The following is an 18,074-nucleotide window of genomic DNA, read 5'->3' on the forward strand; positions in this document are numbered from 1 at the left end:
TATGTTTTGCTTAATAATATGTGAGATGAAAAGGGTGGCGGGGAGAGGAGTAAATTGAATGTTACAGATATTAGAAACATGATCAATCATCTTTATGGTTATTCTGCAATTAAAAAAAACACACACCATCTCCCTCCATTTTTCTATTACCCATTATCTGTTTTCACTCTTCCAGCTATTTTCCCCCAAAAAAGTCTGTTCCCCCAGTCCTTATGTCATCTTCACCTTCTCAACTCACTGGCCACACCGTGTCATTAGTCCATGTAAATTATTTTATACTTACTCAAGCAGAGAGATCTACCAACCTAATCTCTTCCTCTTTGACCTTTCTGCCACAGGAGACACTTGAACCTCCTGCCTCTCCTGGTTTCTCTAACTCCATTCTGGCTTTGTCTATTTCATTGCTGACCTTCAGTCTGTGCTGCTTTTTTGTTTCTTCGAGGGTACCTAACATCTTGTCCTCTGTTTTATTTCCCTCTCTCGATACGCTTTCCTAAACACTTTATACCTTTGGCTTCATTTAAAACCTATACATTCATCGGCATAAATTTATTTCCAAAATACGTAGTTTCTGAACTCAAATCTAAATGTCAGTGTTCCTTAGAAACACTACTTGGATTTCCTCTTGTATCTCACAGCCAAGCTGTCAAGGCAAATTCCTGTCCCTATATGGACTTTTTTTCTGCTCCTGTATTCCCATAGTGACATGGATAGCCCTGTTGCTTAAACATGAATCTCTATAAATATACTATTCTTCCCATCTCTCTCTCCAATTAATTAGCATAACCCATCTCTTCTGCTTCCTAGTTTTAGAACTTCTCCATCTCTTTTGTCAATTCTGACCTAGTCTGTTACTTCATCCTTTCTTTCTTTTTTAAAGATTTATTTATTTGAGAGAGAGAGCAGGGGGAGAGGCAGAGGGAGAGAGAGAGAAGGAAAGAAGCAGAGTCCCTGATGAGAGGGGAGTCCGACATGGGGTTCCAGCTCAGGACCCTGAGATCAAGCCCTGGGCTGAAATCAAGAGTTGGCCGCTTAACTGACTGAGCCACCCCGGTGCACTGCATCCTTTCTTTCTCAAACTGTTCTGTCTTTCTGTTGCTCTCCCTACCTGTAGCCACAACTATATCCAATAATTTTAAAGGCACCTCCTCCTGTCTTCAGTTCTCAGAGGAAGGGACTTCATTTCACTCTTGAGAAGCCATATGTATGAAGATAGCAAGTCAAAAGGGAATATGGACACCTTTAGAATAAAGTCCTTAATTCTTAGTACAGTAGAAAATGTCATGTATGAAAACAATCCTGTCTCTCTCCCCATTCCCTAACTTGCTATGAATCCTTTAGCCACTAGGAATTTGCCAAATTACCTAAATGTTTCAAAACCTTAAGTACATTAAAAAATAACAATAACTTGCTTGTCATTTAATTCATTTAGTTGAATTTTGTGTGATTTAAGCATATTTTTATATTGTCTCTAAAGAAAGTTACACCTGGATCTTTATCATATTTTCTTCTTCTTAAATATTATTTCTTTAATATTATCACTTACGTACCAAAAGGAAACTGGGAAGTACTGCAGTGTGATGAAAATGTGCCTGGGAGTCAGGAAGCAGGAGTTATGGACCCATTTCTTACACTCTCAAGTGGTGTAGACATGGCAAGTTCACATACATACTTCAGGTGTCAGGTTTCTCCTTACTGAGAATGTGCTGAGTTTATTAGGATGATATTTAATATTCTTCAGTTTTATTGAATTATGATTCTATAGCTTTTATACTTCCTTTCATAATTCAGAAACAAAGCAGTTGTGGTTTTTACTTAACCTATCATTAGTTTTCTTTCCACTGTAAGTAAAACATAGAAAACTTGAAAATCATTAACGTAAGATTAGTGACAGAAAACATTGCAGAAGGAATTGAGATGGGACTGACTTCTTCCAGAAAAGACATTCACCCTAAGAAAAGGGAGTTAGATTTAAAAATTGAAATGGGGCTTTTAAAATCATGTGGATAACTTACCAAGTGATACTTTGTGGTTTTTTATTGAACAGACCTGAACTTTAGCGTTAGGATACACAGAGTAAAATGCTTTATTTTAAATCCCAATAATTCTAAATTATTCATGATTTATGAAAGGATCATTTGAACTAGAGAAAAATTTGTTTAGCAAATTTTCCTTTTAACAGATTTTTTTTTGATAATGGTATTAATGTAAACAGGCCAGAAGGAGAAATGTGTTAATTTAGTTTGACAGATAGTGTTGGACACTTATCAAGTAGTGAGCTTGACAAAAATCATGCTTCACACCAACCCCTGCAGGAAGGTTAATGGGTGTCTAGGAACAGAGACAAAAAACCCTAAAGAGCCGTGAAACTGTTTTATTTTTTAACTGCAAAATCATTGCAACTAATAAATGCTTAAGGAAAAGAATAATTAAATCTGGCCTGAGAAGACTATAAATTTTTAAAGAAATTGTTAGACTAAAATGAACCTTCAATAATGGCAGTGATATCAATTAAAAGAATACATGATGTTTATATTGCATATTAAGAATTTAAAAGCCATGTTGCGAATTTCAATTTGTTTCCCATAGTAAGTCTGTGAAAGCAATATGCAAAATGCTGTTATAGTTCCTCAATCAATGAGAAATTAAGAATTAGAAGAGATAATATATTTTGGTCACAGAACCTGGTCTGAAATCCAGTTCTTCAGTACCTGGCCCTCTTTATTACCCAGAGGACAATGAACGCCAAATAAGAACAGTGAATAAAAGAAAAACTAACATTTTTTAAGGACTTCTTACATGAATGCCTTTTGAAAATGCTGTCATAAAACACAAAGTCGCACTCCACGTTCATTCAAAGAATTTAGGTAATGTGTCAAAGTAAATTCGGAGATATTGGTTGATATGCTTTTTTCCTCCCATTTTTATTCTAAGATCTAAGGGTTGCCACTACAGAGATGTCAGGATTTAGACAGTTTTAAGGGAATAAAAATGAATGAATAAAATAATTATATGTGAATGAAACTGTTATATTTGGAGAGCGAAGATTATATACAAGACAAGGTATTGATATTAATAGAATATAGTTAGAAAGGAAGATTAGAATCACATTTTAAGACTGAATTTCAGCTCCTGCATTTGTACTACATACTTAATGCAGGAGAGGCAAGAAAATATTTCGTACAAGGGAGTTGCAAGGACTTCTTTGTTAATCACAATGCAAAATATAGATGTTGATGATATGTATGTTTAGTAAATAGCTTAGGAATAAATTATCTCAGCATAGAGTAGAAAGAGGGTAAAGGTCACTAAATTTTTTATTTCTCGCCTCTCCTTGCAGTTAGGCAAGACTATATCACAAACTGGGTAAGAAAGTGATGTGTGCCCCTTCCAGACTAGTCAGGAGCTTCTCTGTTCTCTCTTACTTTGCCTTGGCAATATCTGCCCATTTGCTCCGGATAGATATTTTAGCTCCGAGATGTTGAGCTTCATGTGCATTTTTTGAGTAACTGTGTGCAGCAGAGAATCCTCAATTGCCATGAGACTGCACTGAATACGAATCTGAGCATAAATTTAACTTTGTATTTGTCACTTCACTGAGATCTTGATAATCTGTGGTATACAGCATAACCTGTCTAGTACTGACTGGTAAAGAAGTTGACATGAAAAATAAATGAGGTGATCCTTTTTGAACAAAATTTAAAAAAAACCTAAAATATGTGGCATAGAGTGAGAAAGTTGATTAGAGGCTGGAAAGGTGATGAACCATGATATATGGTGACTAAATATTTAGAAAAAAGGTCAACTGAAATTAAATGGATGTAAGAAAACTTATTTGATTGACCTAGATATCCCTATGAGAAAAGGTAAGAATACAGAATCTTTTTAATACATGTCGGTGTCTATTAGCTGTATTGCCAAAATATTAAAAAGAAGAGGAAAGCTCAGGGAAAAAATGATAATTTGAAAGCAAAATAGAAAACGAATATAGAGTTTTCAGAGGAAAAAATGTGCCTTTCATTGCTAAAAACCCCAACTACTTCTCAAAAGAGCAAAAAATAAGACCGGGAGAGTATGTAAACGGCAAATCCTAAGTATCTTTCAAATGAGGAAATTGCACCAAGAGTAGAAAAGGGAAATATATGTGTGACTCCCATTGAATTATTTCAGTTCAATGACTCAGAGCAAAGAAGAATGTGGATTTCTGATCAAAGACACTCCATTCAAGGTACCCAATATTAAGTTGGGAAGAGAGAGGGACAAAGACTAGAAAGTAGAATGTGAAAAAAAACAAATCAAAACAAACAAAAATTCAACTTTAATATATCTTGAAAAAAGTATGTGTATGTTTACTAAATTTTAGAGAAATATATTCTGTCAAAAATGGCAAAAGTCAGTCATAAAAGACACTGTTCGTGTTTAAGACAAAAACTGTCTGGGGGCACCTGGGGAGCTCAGTTGGTTAAGCATCTGTCTGCCTTTGGCTCAGGTCCTGATCCCCGGGTCCTGGGATAGGGCCCTGCGTTGGGCTCCCTGCTCAGTGGAGAGCCTCTTTCTCCTTCTCTCTCTCTGCTGCTCCCCCTGCTCATGCTCTCTCTCTCTCCTCTCAGTCTCTCTCTCAAGTAAATAAATAAAATCTTAAAAAAAAAAAACAACAACAACAACAAAAAAAACCCACCGTATTTTGGCTTCCAAATATTTACATGCTGGAAAGCAAGCTCCTTCCAGGGACTGAAACCAGGAGTTTTAAGTGAAATGATGAATAAGGGACTCTCGATGTCTGCCCAGCAGCATTTTTTTTACTACTTTGGAACAGTCATTGATATTACCATTTTCTAGTTTTTTGAATGTGATTATTACAGTTTTGCTTTTCCTGTTCTATTACTGTATTGTGGATGTATTCTATTACTAAATTGTGGAGTCAGGCAGTTAAAGTATCTTTTTGACTTTTTTGAGAGGTCATAACCCAGCTATATAATTGGCTACAGTGACTGGTTGGAACTATAGCCATGCTTTGATCCAAACAATTTCTACATTCAGGTAATGAGCTGAGAAAGATGCATAACCTACAGGGAGAGTGTATTTTCCTAAGCTATTTCATATGTGGCCAATAAGGATAAAGGACATAGAAGAATTTCTCAGAGTTAAATACCTTGTGAAATTGTCAAACATTTTTTTATGAGTTAGGAAGAGAAAAAAAGAGGGAAATAAAAGATTGAATTGAAGGGTATTAATAATTACTAAATATTCCATTTGTCATTTCCTCTCTACATTACCCAGATGCCCTCCAAATGTGAGGCTATGTGTACCTCTGGCCAAAGGGCTATGCAAGAAGGTGTTATATATTACTCTGACTGTGGGCAATGGGAAACCCATTAATGAGTGCCTAATCTTTGCCTCTGATTCATTGCCTGACTAAAACAGCTGCATATTTCAGTTGGTGCAGAAAGGAAAAGATAGAAATTCTGTTAGTTTGGGTTCTTGAAAGCCTGTGTGGAGCAAAACACTTTAATGATCCACATTAACTGGACATGTAGCATGAACAAGAAGTAAACATAAGTTTTTTGCTTTTTTGTTTTGTTTTTAAGCCACGATAAAACTGGGGTTATTTGATATTCCAGCCTTTACCGACTCCTCAGGGAGTGATGTGAGTGTCCCAATCACTGCACAGTGGCTTTCCTTTCTTTCTAGGACATTAATTAAGTATTTAAATTGTTCACCATTCCTGAAGAGATCTCATTTCAATGGTATACAATCTCTGATAAACATCGATCTAAATCACATAATTTATTTTTTTACATATTTGGAGTATCAAAAATTAGAAAAGTTTCTTAGATGAAAACTAAGATGATAAAAGAGGCAAATATCTCATAAATTGTGTATGGAAATTTCTCTGTTGGTCATAGGCTAAAGCTTTGCTTGATTTCCACAGTATGGTGTCATGAGGCCAATAAAAAAAAAGTCCTAGGTTTTATCAGCCAGCTTACCTTCATAGTCCCTCCATAGCCCTCAAGAACTCTTATTGACTAGTGAGATGACTCTTGGCATCCAAAATCATAATTGCTTTTGGATGACAAATCTAGAATTTTAATATTGGGGAAAAATGGGGAGGAGGGTGAAAATAAAGGTCAGGTGACAGGGACATAAGTTAGAAGTATAATGATACACTGTATATTAAACAGTTAGAATCATTGTATAGTATCAACATGGATATACATATTTCTCTTAATTCGCTTCAATGAATATGAAAGAAGGATATAAACCAATACTTGAATTAAAGGTAAGTTATCTGGATAAATAATTTTGTGTTCCAAAGTAGGGTGCAATTCACGCTTTACCGATTTAAAATATCTACTGGACAAACAAATGTGGATGTAATCATTACATATTTGTATTGCTTAATTTAATCGGATATTATCTTGAGTTACTGTATGCAAATGAATACAATTCTATTTCTTTAAAATATAGATTTTTCTACTGCTTGATTAGTTTGAAGGACACATAACTTTGAATATCTTCTGGTTTTTATATAAACATATTATCCCTCAGTTTTTACTCATGTTCACCCAGTAAAATCTAAAACTCCGTTGAACCGTTTACCTCCCTGTGAATCTGATACACCTCCCACGGCTGCTAGGTAAAAGTCTACTGATTCAAATGCTAATCTCTTCCAGAAACACCCTCAGGGACACATCCAGAAATAATGTTTTACCAGCTACATGGATATCCCTTAGCCTGGTCAAATTGGCACAGAAAAGTAACCATCACAGAGGCTAATATCTGTTCTCCCCTTCTCCGGCAGCAGATCCCAAATTATTGCTGGATACATGGCCAAAATAAAGACTGTATTTCAGTCTGCCTTGCAGCTAAGCATGACTACATGTCTAAATTCTGGCCAAATCGCACATAACATAAAATGATGCAGGAAACTAATTGGAATTGTGCTTGACCAGAAGGAATTTGCCCTTCCTCCTTTTCTCTCTCTTCTTCTGGCTGCCTGGAAGGCATATCAACGGTGGTATTGGGAGTTTAAGCAGGCAAACGGCACCATGAGGTGGGTGGAGGAAAAATTGGAAGGCTGGTTTTCTGATGATCACGTTATCCTCACACTCACTCTTTTCTGTCTTTACATATGTATAAGAAATATTAAAACTCCAGTCTTACTTAAGTCACCCTTACTTTTCTTTCTTGTCATTCATAGTTCAACAATAACAGGTACAACCATCCTTCAATCCTTTTTATTTATATGAACTTCTTTTCCTTGCTTCCTAAAATGTTTAATTTGCAGCCTTTGATTTCTCTGTGAATGTTCCATATGGCTTCATCTCCTCTCACAGTCAGCTGTGGTCTTATCCCGGTTTCACTGAGAAAATAAACAGCTACACATCTTCTCACCGTCACGCTCTGAAATTTACACACCTATTGCTTTTGTTCCCATCAACTTTCTTCCTGTTAAAAGTATTTCCTCCTGTAAACCATTCTCTTCTTACCAAGAAACAATTTCTCTACTTGTGCTATGGATCCTTTCTACTCTAGACTTCCTAATATCTGCATCTTTACTTAACTCCTTCTCTCTTGCACCATGATTCTCTCCATTGGGGCTGGATAATTTTCATTGGTGTACAGATATGTTCTAATTAGTAATGTTCTTGCCAAATAGTGAAATATGGAGAACACCAGATTCTCTGCTCCCTTTCACAGCTAACTGTCTCTAAAGAGCCACCTATCCACAGTGTGTCCATACCTCACCTTCTACTCATTCTTCAATCAATTATAAAATCAGCTCCCAACTCCAGAATTCTAGTGAAACTGCTCTCATTCCAGGCACTAGTGGCCTCAACATTCAGAAATCGAAAGTAAACTTTCTCAACTTCACATTTTTTTAATCTTTGGGGATCATTTAGAGAGGTGAGCCCATCATCATTCTCGTACAAATGATAGTATTTTGTCACCAATTATTATTGTTTTTCCTCCACCTCACTAACATTTTCTTTCCAGTGTCCTTTTTCCCATTCGCTGTCCTCTGCTTGGCTTCTAAAATTATGCACTTCACGGGGGTCATTTTCGTTCCTTTTCTGTCTTGGAATTCCCCAGTCAATTGTATCATTGATTTCCCAAGTTTTAGAGTTCATTTTAGTGCCATGTTTCAAATTTATGTCTCTGTCCCAAGTCTCCGTAATCCCCTACGCACACCTCCAAGGATGTACTTGGTATTTCCTCCTGGGTGTCTCTCACAGATATCTCGAACTTATCATGTCCAAAACTGAAGTCTTAATTCCTCCCCTCTACAAATAATAGCCCAGTAATACCTCAAATTCACCAATCTGAGGAAATCACACTCTTTTTCAATTGCTTAAGCCATAATCCTAATGGTCACTTTGACACCTCTTTTTCCTTTATACTCCTGCAAATGAAATCTGCTTTACCAACATGTCCTGTTAATATCATGTCCCATATTTCTCAAATCTGTCTGTTCTTCTCCATCACCTGCATCAACATCCTCATCTACTCACGGACTTCCCTCACGTGGACAATCGCAACAGTTTCTTCAGCAGTGTCAACACTTATATCCCTTCAATATTCTCCACAGTGCAGCAAGGTAAAGGAATAAATTCTGTCACTTTGTTGCTTAAAATAATTTCATGTTTAATTACACTTGGAAAAAATTAAATTTCTTAACACATACTTTGAGGACATATACAGTTACATTGATCCTCATATAATGCAATCCACGGTCTTCATTCAGTCTCTGTAATACAAAGCCATTGTTTGTAGTCTTCCCACATTAAAACGCGTCTTTATCTCCTCCTCACATATTTCACTCCAACTCATCTTCCTAATTTAAATGTCCTATGTATAGGAAAGTCTATTGCTTATCATATGTAAATAGTCCCCAGCAAATACACACACTCCCAGAACCCTGATATTCTCTATATTAGCACTCTGTTTATTTCCTTTATACCATGTCTTACAATTTGAAATTATTTTCTTTATATATTTTATAATTAGTGGTGGCTATCTCCCCTATTAGATGCAAGCCCCACCATGACCTTTTTCCTAATCTGTCTGTAGCACCTGGCAAAATGTCAGAGTAGAAGCTCAATGAATCCCTGTTTGTCAGACAAATGAGTGGACAAAATACTTACTTAGCGTAGGTTTTTCTATGGGAGAAACACTGGACTCAGTGTGGGGAAGCCTGGGTTCCAGTGTGGACTCTCACTATGTCTCAGTCTGTTTGACGTACGATAACCAAATACCATAAATTGGGCGGCTTATTGTAATGAACTTGTTGAATTAACACTTGTTAAGTGGAGCACGGGGTCTGAATGGTGAGTCATAATTCAAAATGCCACCACAAGAGAAATTAAAATAGAGAAATTTATTACTCCCAGGTCCTGGATAAAGTACATGGCATGCCTCCAGGGGCCAACAAGGGAGATCAAAGCAGAGTGCAGACAGATAAAGAGAGACAGAACCTGGGACACAGGACTTTATTAGGGTCTGTGAGTAGAGTGCTTTGGAGTACCCAGGCTAAGGCCCGATCGGTCAATTCAAGCGAAAATAGTGAGATTTTGGTAAGCCCTATGGGAGTCTTATCTAAGGGGAAGGTATTGGGAAACGGGAGAGTGTTGATCACAAGCGCTGTTGAGGAAGTCATATTAGGAGCTTACGATTACTTGTGACTTCGAGGGCTGCTGTGTAGAGCTTGTACTTGCATGAGAAAGGAGTGCCAGTTTAAGATTACTGTCAGGTGCTTGGGCAGACAAAATGGATGCTAAGGCACAATGCCATGGATTAGCTTAGCTAAATACTCAACACTTATAAACAAGCATTTATTTCTCACAGTTCTGGAAGCTGCAAAGTCTAAGGTCAGGGTGCCTGCAGATTCAGTGTCTGGTGAGAACCACTTCCTTACTGATGGCCATCTTCTCACTCTTTTTTTTTTTTTTTAAGACTTTTATTTATTTGACAGAGATAGAGGCAGCCAGCGAGAGAGGGAACACAAGCAGGGGGAGTGGGAGAGGAAGAAGCAGGCTCATAGCAGAGGAGCCTGATGTGGGGCTCGATCCCATAACACCGGGATCACGCCCTGAGCCAAAGGCAGACGCTTAACCGCTGTGCCACCCAGGCGCCCCCATCTTCTCACTCTTAACCTTACATGGCAGAAATGGGACAAGTAAGCTCTCGTAGATCACTTTTGTAAAGGCACTAATCCCATTCATGAGGGCTCAGTATCATGACCTAAGCACCTTTGAGAGGCCCACCTCAAAATACCATCACACTGAGCATTAAGTTTCATCATAAATTTAGGGGGAAGGGGAGTGGGGAGGCAAATAATCAGTCCTTAACCCTCTCCATGAGGCCACATGAAAATATTTCAGTTATTAAGGTATTTTTAGATTTCTAAGGCCTCTTCAATTTGGAGAATTTTCTGTACCATTATAAACTGTCCACAGATTTAAAGGTAGAATTAAATAAATAGTGGTAGTAAGGCTTTCTTTATTTAAAACAGTAGTATTTAAACACGATGTAAGTTAAATTTAGAATAATTTAAACTTTAAAATAAATTTGTTGATTACAAAGAAAATAAGGGATTAGAAATAATAACCTATCTAATAAAGTTAGATTTGTCTTGGTAAATCCTATGGTGTAGAGTGTCATTTTCCAAAGCAAATATAAGCCTAAGTGAAAATAATTTCTCAATGCATAGGATTAACTGATCAAATTTACTTACACTTTAAAAGATGTTTCTGACCATCATCTAGTAATCAAGTGTGAATCATAGCTTACTGCTATCTGGGGTCATGTTGGCTAAATATATTTCATGTACATCTTCCTCAAAAGGAGCAAACAGATTGTTACATATACTGCCTCCAGGAAAAACAGTATATTATTCATATGTACATCTGCGTTAGCAGTCATTTCCATAATACCTGAAACAGAGTTTGAACTCAAGAACTGTTTTACTTAATGAACGAATAGGTGGTTATATGCTCTACCTGATACTATTTGAATGTATTGTGCTATAAAAATCATTTGGTCTTTGCTTTTATAAGAAGAAATTTTATAATTGTATAATAAAATACTTTAATTATTTTGCATTTGTAATTTAATCAGTTATCCAAATAGAGTTCCTTAGAAACCAAAAGCTTGTCAAAAAAAGACAAACTTCAGGCATTGGGAAAAAAGAGAAGAGTAACCTGTTTGCTTCTAAGCTGACTTTCATCAAGCAGCTCTATGTCACTGAAGGGACGAGCATGTCCTCCATGTTGTTACAAATTAAATCCGAACTGTACAACAGCACTTGTAAACCCCTGCACGCAATTCTTCTGATTCTTAAAGAAAAAAAAAAAAAAAGAATACAGGAAGAAAAGTGAGTAAAACGTCGGTAATTTGTTTAGCTGGTGGTGCAGGCTGTTCTCCTATCAAATTTTGTTTCCCAAAGGAAGGCATCAGTTTTAAATTACACAGCAAGCAGGCAAGAGAAAGGAAGCAAACAATCAAAACCTTCCCAGGAGGGGAAAGTATAAGGCGAGAGCTTCAGAGATCCCATTTAATAAATAAACACCTTCATTTCTGTAAGTTAATTTCACCACAGGAAATAAGTTTAGTTTTAATTATATTGCCTTATGTCATGTTTTATAAAAGGTACATGAGGTTCATTGACTTTCTCTTATTAAAGCTTTGGCTGTTTCCAAAAATGTTGCATGTAGATTAAGTCTCTGAGGAAACGTAGCATGATGTACAATTATTTGAAATGCAATATTTTCACCTTATCCCATGTAGTGACAATTAGATAGATGAAAACAGCATGTTGTATTTAATTTTCATTAAAAAATAGCTTGACTTTAAGAGTTATGTACCAAAGAGTCTTTGAGTAATACAGGCTAGTTGTATTATTGGCACAAATAAAAAAGCTGGCTGCCTTTTGTCAAGTTTGAGAAAATACATATTTAGTAATTTCATGGTTAATTTTTTTGGAGTACTTCTAGTCTTCATACTTACATACAGGTTTAATTTAAATTTACCATATCAGGAAGTGAGTGTTTTCATGTTTTTATGTGGTTGGGCCTTTCTCAGCAAAGACGCTAGAACCCAGATTAAAGGAGAAGTCTTGGAAGGTAAAAGATGCCGGACTTGATAGTGGGAGACTTTGGGAGAGATTTAGATATTTATCTTAAAATTTGTTTGCATTTCAAAATGGAATGAAACCTGGAACCGTGGAGTAGGCTGTTTACATTCCACAGGATTATAGCACAATCCGGAGCAAATGTTTCCCTCATCTCTCAGAAGGGAAGGGGGCAGTGTTGTCTATAAACTCCAAGATTCATAATTTTTTGGTTCTTCCCCTGAGGTGTATGAGACTTTTTACACTCAAAGTCCATCTTGCTCTCATGGCATCATCCTGAAAGGGGGGGGGGGGCTTGGAATGTGGCAACTGGCACAGTCGTTGTTGTTATAAGCAATCTGTGTTTGATCCAGAAACTTTGTGTTTGCTTTTAGAATAATATAAATAAATATAGATACTAAAATTTACCAAACATTATAATCCATGATTTTTTAAAATGCCTTCTATAAGCAATTTTAAAGGTAAAAGAGATTTATCTGAGCCTCTGACAAAACTCTTCTATACGTATGAGGGATTTGTTATTCTTATTCTTTTTAGGGATAAAACATAGAAAAGTTAAGGAAAATATCTGCAGTCAAACTCAGACATTCAGGACTCACTTCCTTATTAGTTATTACATATTTTAGCTCAATGACTGCCACATAGTAAGCAAAGGAAAGAAAAACATAATAGATAAAGTTGGCTAGAGTGAATATAGGGTGACATAGTGAATGTCCATAATGGATATAGGGAATACAGGACAACAAATAAAAATAAATAAGTAGTATGTATATATGTATTTTGGTTAATGGAAAACAATATTCTATGTTGAGAGGTTTTATTAATATGAAAGCTCTGAAGATTACTAGGGAGAGAAAAATATCAAACATTTATCCCCGAAGTCACATTTATTAAAGTTTTGGTGTATTGAACATCCTTATCTAAAGCAAGGTGTCTGAAACAAGCCATGGACTTCCTAAGAGGAAAGCAATACAGGGTAGGTTGGCTCTGGGTCTGTGAGATGGAAGACAATTAACTTTGTTTTCCAAAAAGCCATTTGTGGGCTGGGCTTACATTCTAGGGATGAACTGTGTATCTAACATAGAACATGATTAATGCCTGGCACATATTAAGCATTGGATACCTACTGATTTTCTTTTCATTATTGCTATTCTGAGTTGTGTTTTGTGTTGATGCATTAAGTCATGGTTGAACGTTTATGATGGTTTTCTTTTCAGTTAATGTAAATGGGATATGCCAATGGTACCCATGCCATCATAGCACTGACTAGGACAGAGGAACATAAGACAAAGAGCAATAAGATTCCTCCTTCTTATGTAACATAATTTGAAGAGACACAATGGAGAGCTGATTTTGTCTAGATAACTGTTCAAACAGACTGTGCTACTAAAGATAGTATTATATTCACGCTGCTAGGTTATTGCTCCAAAACCCAGCCTTACTCCTATAGGTATTTCTGGAAGAAAAAAAATGAGTCTGTGTATCACTGAGCCATCATTCAGTGGAATCCATTATGACCGTGATTGCAATAAGGTACACAAGTGGTATGACCAGGGTAGGCAATGGTATGGTAAAGGGAGGAAAATTAATGTTTCCCATTATGTCTTTATATCAAGCATGTAGGTTGATTTTTCATTTAAATACCTGTTATTAAATATGGTCAATTAAGTTGAATCTCAAGGGAGGATGAGGAAGACTTGAAATAGAGTATATGCAAAGTATTAACTTTAGCCAATGGAAGGACTTTTTAAGTTTGATGTAATTTAAAAAAATTATTTTTTTAATTTATTTATTTGAGAGAGAGGGAGAGAGAGAGAAAGCACCAGCCAGGGGAGGGGCAGAGAAGCAGACTCCCCTCTGAGAAGGGAGCCCAATGTGGGACTTGATCCCAGGACTCTGGGATCATGACCTGAGATGAAGGCAGACACTTAACTGACTGAGCCACCCAGGCACCCTAAAAAAATTGTAAACTAAAGAAAAACATGTGTTCTTCAAAAGACATTTTTAAGAGAATGAAAAGACAAACCATAGGGAGATAAAATTTCAAGTCATATCTTTGATACTGAATTCTCAAAACTTGGTAAGAAATCCAACAACCTAATAAAAAAAAAGTGAACAGAAAAATCACCATAAAATATGTAAGTGGCAAATACACATGAAAAGCTGCTCAAAACCATGAGTACTTAGGGAAATGCAAATTAAAACCACAATGAGAAAACCCTACACGCTACTAGAACTAAAGTGAAAAAGACTATTCATACCATGTTTTGGTATATAGAACTAATAGAACCCTCATGCACTATAGATAGGAATATAAAACGTTATATATGACCACTTTGGAAAAATAGTTTGGCAATCTCTTCATACATTGAAGATATAGCTATGAATCATTCCACTCTTAGGTATTAATCCAAGAGGGAAAAAAAACCCCAATATATAGCCATCAAGACATTTACACTAATTTTTATAACTGTTGTTTTCTAATAGTTCCAAACTGGAAGCAACCCAAGTGTCTATCAACAGGCAGATGGTGATATACATACAATATCATATATCCATACAATTGAATAGAACTTAGCAAGAAAAGAAGAACTTTTGCTATATGCCATGACATTGATTAATCTCAAAGAATTATCCTGAGAAAAAGGAGATGGACAACCTTCTCTAAAAAAAAAAAATCACGTTAAATGATTCCATTTATATACAATTCCATTTATATACAATTCTAGAAAATGCAAACTAATCCTGAGGATAGAAGAATGAGAACATTAAGAAGGTGGGATTAAGGGCACCTGGGTGGTTCAGTCAGGTAAGCTTCTGCCTTTGGCTCAGGTCATGATCGCAGGGTCCTGGGATGGAGCCCCATGTGGGGCTCTCTGCTCAGCACAAAACCTGCTTCTGCCTGCCACTACCAGTAGTGTGCTCTCTCCCTTTCTCTAATAAATAAATAAATAAAATCTTTAAAAAAAAAAAGGGAAGGCAGGATTAAAAAGGGGCATGCAGGAACATTTGAGGGTGATGAGTTTGTTCACTCTGTAGGTGCAACGCATTTTTACATATGTCAAGACGTAACTTGTATAATTTAAGTATATGTAGTTATTGAAAGTTTATGGCATATCAATTATGCCTAGATAAATCTCTTAAAAATGAAATAAAAGTAAACAAAAATCTGACCAGAAAAAAAAAATGAAGGACAGTTTACATGAGGTTCTCATTCCTCAATCATTTGGGTAAGGCAAGAGCTTCTCATTCGGACATCACATTCATTCTGACAAGGTGTAAATCTATAGGCAACATGATTATCAGACATGATAATTCATTTATAAATTCCCATCTTAAGGCACATTTTTACTTTTGAATATTTCACAGTAACATTAACACATCCTGTAAACTTAACACAATGCCCTTCAGATTTTCATTTTCAGGTTTAGGTATCAGTGTGTGTTAAGCACCCATTTCTTATAACCCCAATAATGCTTCTTCACCACTTCCAGACTATTTTACCCACACCAATTAAAAGGCCTCCGATTCCCTCTGGAGGTTGCGGTAAGAGAGACCTCAGCTCCCCAGTCATTCTGACTCATAATCTTCGGTTTCGATTCACACTATTTTGATCAGCACCAATTCTGAAGAGACTATAGAATGCACTTTAGTGTCATTAGCAGGTTTTAAATTCATCAGGATGAGGGTGAATGAGGAAATGTTACTTTCTTTTCACCTTAGGTGTTGTTAGAGCAGCCTGACCAACTGATCTCACATTATCTTCCATGATCACTTTAGCTGCCACTTCAATTATCTCCTACTTTTTGTACCACTTTTAACTACACACCTAAACACATTTGACTTAAACATCTTGCCTTCATATCATCCCTTTTTAAATTATTTCCAATTTTTTCTGAATAATTCGTATCTTCTTTTTGTCATGTAGCCCCCATTATGTGCTGGTAGCTACTAGATTCATGCTAGTTTCTCTTATTTGGCCTTGTTTTGTAGTTACAATGTAAAATAAGATACTCAAAGAGGCAGAGTTTTGGCATCAATCGTGACTTCAGTTAAAGGGATAAATTAGCACCCTAACATCATCATATACCCAGTCCAAAGTAGCTTACCTTCTTAAAATTTAGCAGACTCAGGAATGTTCCTTTTAATATATAAAGGTGGGTTTGGGCAATTCTTCTCACAGTAATCTTTACATAACTTTCACCTTTAACTAGCTCATCAGATTGGAGATCTGTCCCTCCATTTATATTTCTACAGGGCTGTGATTAACTGGGGATGCTGAGTAAGCTCAAACTACACTTAGATCACGGAGTCTTGAGCTAGAGAGATAACTCTTGGGTCCCCACTGCATAATATACAGCTCAGAAATAGCTTTCCAAATTCTTAGCTGAGTTCTCTTCTGTCTAAATTACTTTTTATTGATTTAGCAATGATCTCAAGTTTTGGGCCTACCACTTCTAAATCCCATTGATAAGCTTTTTCTAACTGTCAATGATAGTAACATTTGATCAACTTCAAGCCATGTATGACTCAGCAACAAACCAGATATCACAGGTTCCTCTTCCTCCTGTTCCTCTTGTAAGGGAGGAAAAATAATTTTCCATCTACCTTTATAAGTTCATAGCTGAGACCTTCTAATAAAAAACAGATTAACAAAGAAAAACAAGGTTTATTTATTTATTTATTTTAAAGATTTTATTTATTTATTTGACAGAGACAGCAAGAGAAGGAATACAAGCAAGGGGAGTGTGAGAGGGAGAAGCATGCTTCCCACCAAGCAGGAAGCCTGATGTGGGGCTCAATCCCAGGACCCTGGGATCATGACCTGAGCTGAAGGCAGACACTTGATGGCTGAGCCAGCCAGGCGTCCCAAAAAACGAAGTTTATTAACACATATATCAAAGGAGTAACTCCCCAAGGTGATTTAGCATTCAGAGTTAAGGGATGCCTGGATGGCTCAGTCTGTTAAGTGTCAGCCTTTGGCTCAGGTCATGATCCCAGAGTCCTGGGATCAAGTTCCACATCAGGCTCCTTGCGCAGCAGGGAGTCTGCTTCTCCCTCTCCCTCTGCTTGCCCCCCCTGCTTGTGTTCTTTCTCCCTCTGACAAATAAATAAATGAAATCTTTAAAAAAAATAGATTTGAGAGTTAAATACCATCTTAATAGGGAAAAGGGCAGGAAGATTTAGGCCTCTTAGGGGAGAGTAAATGATTTCTAAGAAAGATGAATGATTTCTTAGAAGAATAGATGGAAGGTATGGTAGTTTGTGATAAAATTTGTCGGAATATAGTTTCAACTTCTGGTCTCTCCTGTTATAAGAATCAATCTTCCTTGGTTGATGAAACTCTTGGGGAAAAGATTTACAATGCCAAGTTCCTTTTGGAAGATCTGTATCTGAAGAGATAAGGAGAGTTCAAAGAAAGCCTCTCCCCATATTTGCTGTTTTTCAAGTGCCTATAGCTTAAAATAATTAACTTACCAAAGTGGCAAACTCCTCTCCAATCGTATTTTGGGATGGCATATTCTGCTCTTTACTTCTCATCCTTTTTCATTAAAAACAAAAAAAACCCCCAAAAAAACAACACTTCTACATTACTTAATAGATTATACTACCATTGATAGATTATATTATTATTCTGCCAAATATGCCAACTATACTAATGATATTGATCTAGATGATTGAAAGGACTTACAAGAACAAAATATTTATTTGCAAAATACTTTAATGTAAATAAAAAATACATAGCAAGAAAAGCAAACAAGCCTAGAATAGCATTCAGGAGGTCTTCAGAATACTTTCCATCTCACAAGACACAGACAAGTCTTCTATGTCCCTCCTGTTAGCTAGCTAAAACCATGACCACCATCAATAATACAAACCTTGATAACATAAACACAAATCTGCACATATCTAAAAACAAAGCTGAAAATCTGCTACATGTTAT

This window comes from Ursus arctos, unplaced genomic scaffold (genome assembly GCF_023065955.2).
Source record: "Ursus arctos isolate Adak ecotype North America unplaced genomic scaffold, UrsArc2.0 scaffold_11, whole genome shotgun sequence".
In the NCBI taxonomy this organism is placed as follows: domain Eukaryota; kingdom Metazoa; phylum Chordata; class Mammalia; order Carnivora; family Ursidae; genus Ursus; species Ursus arctos.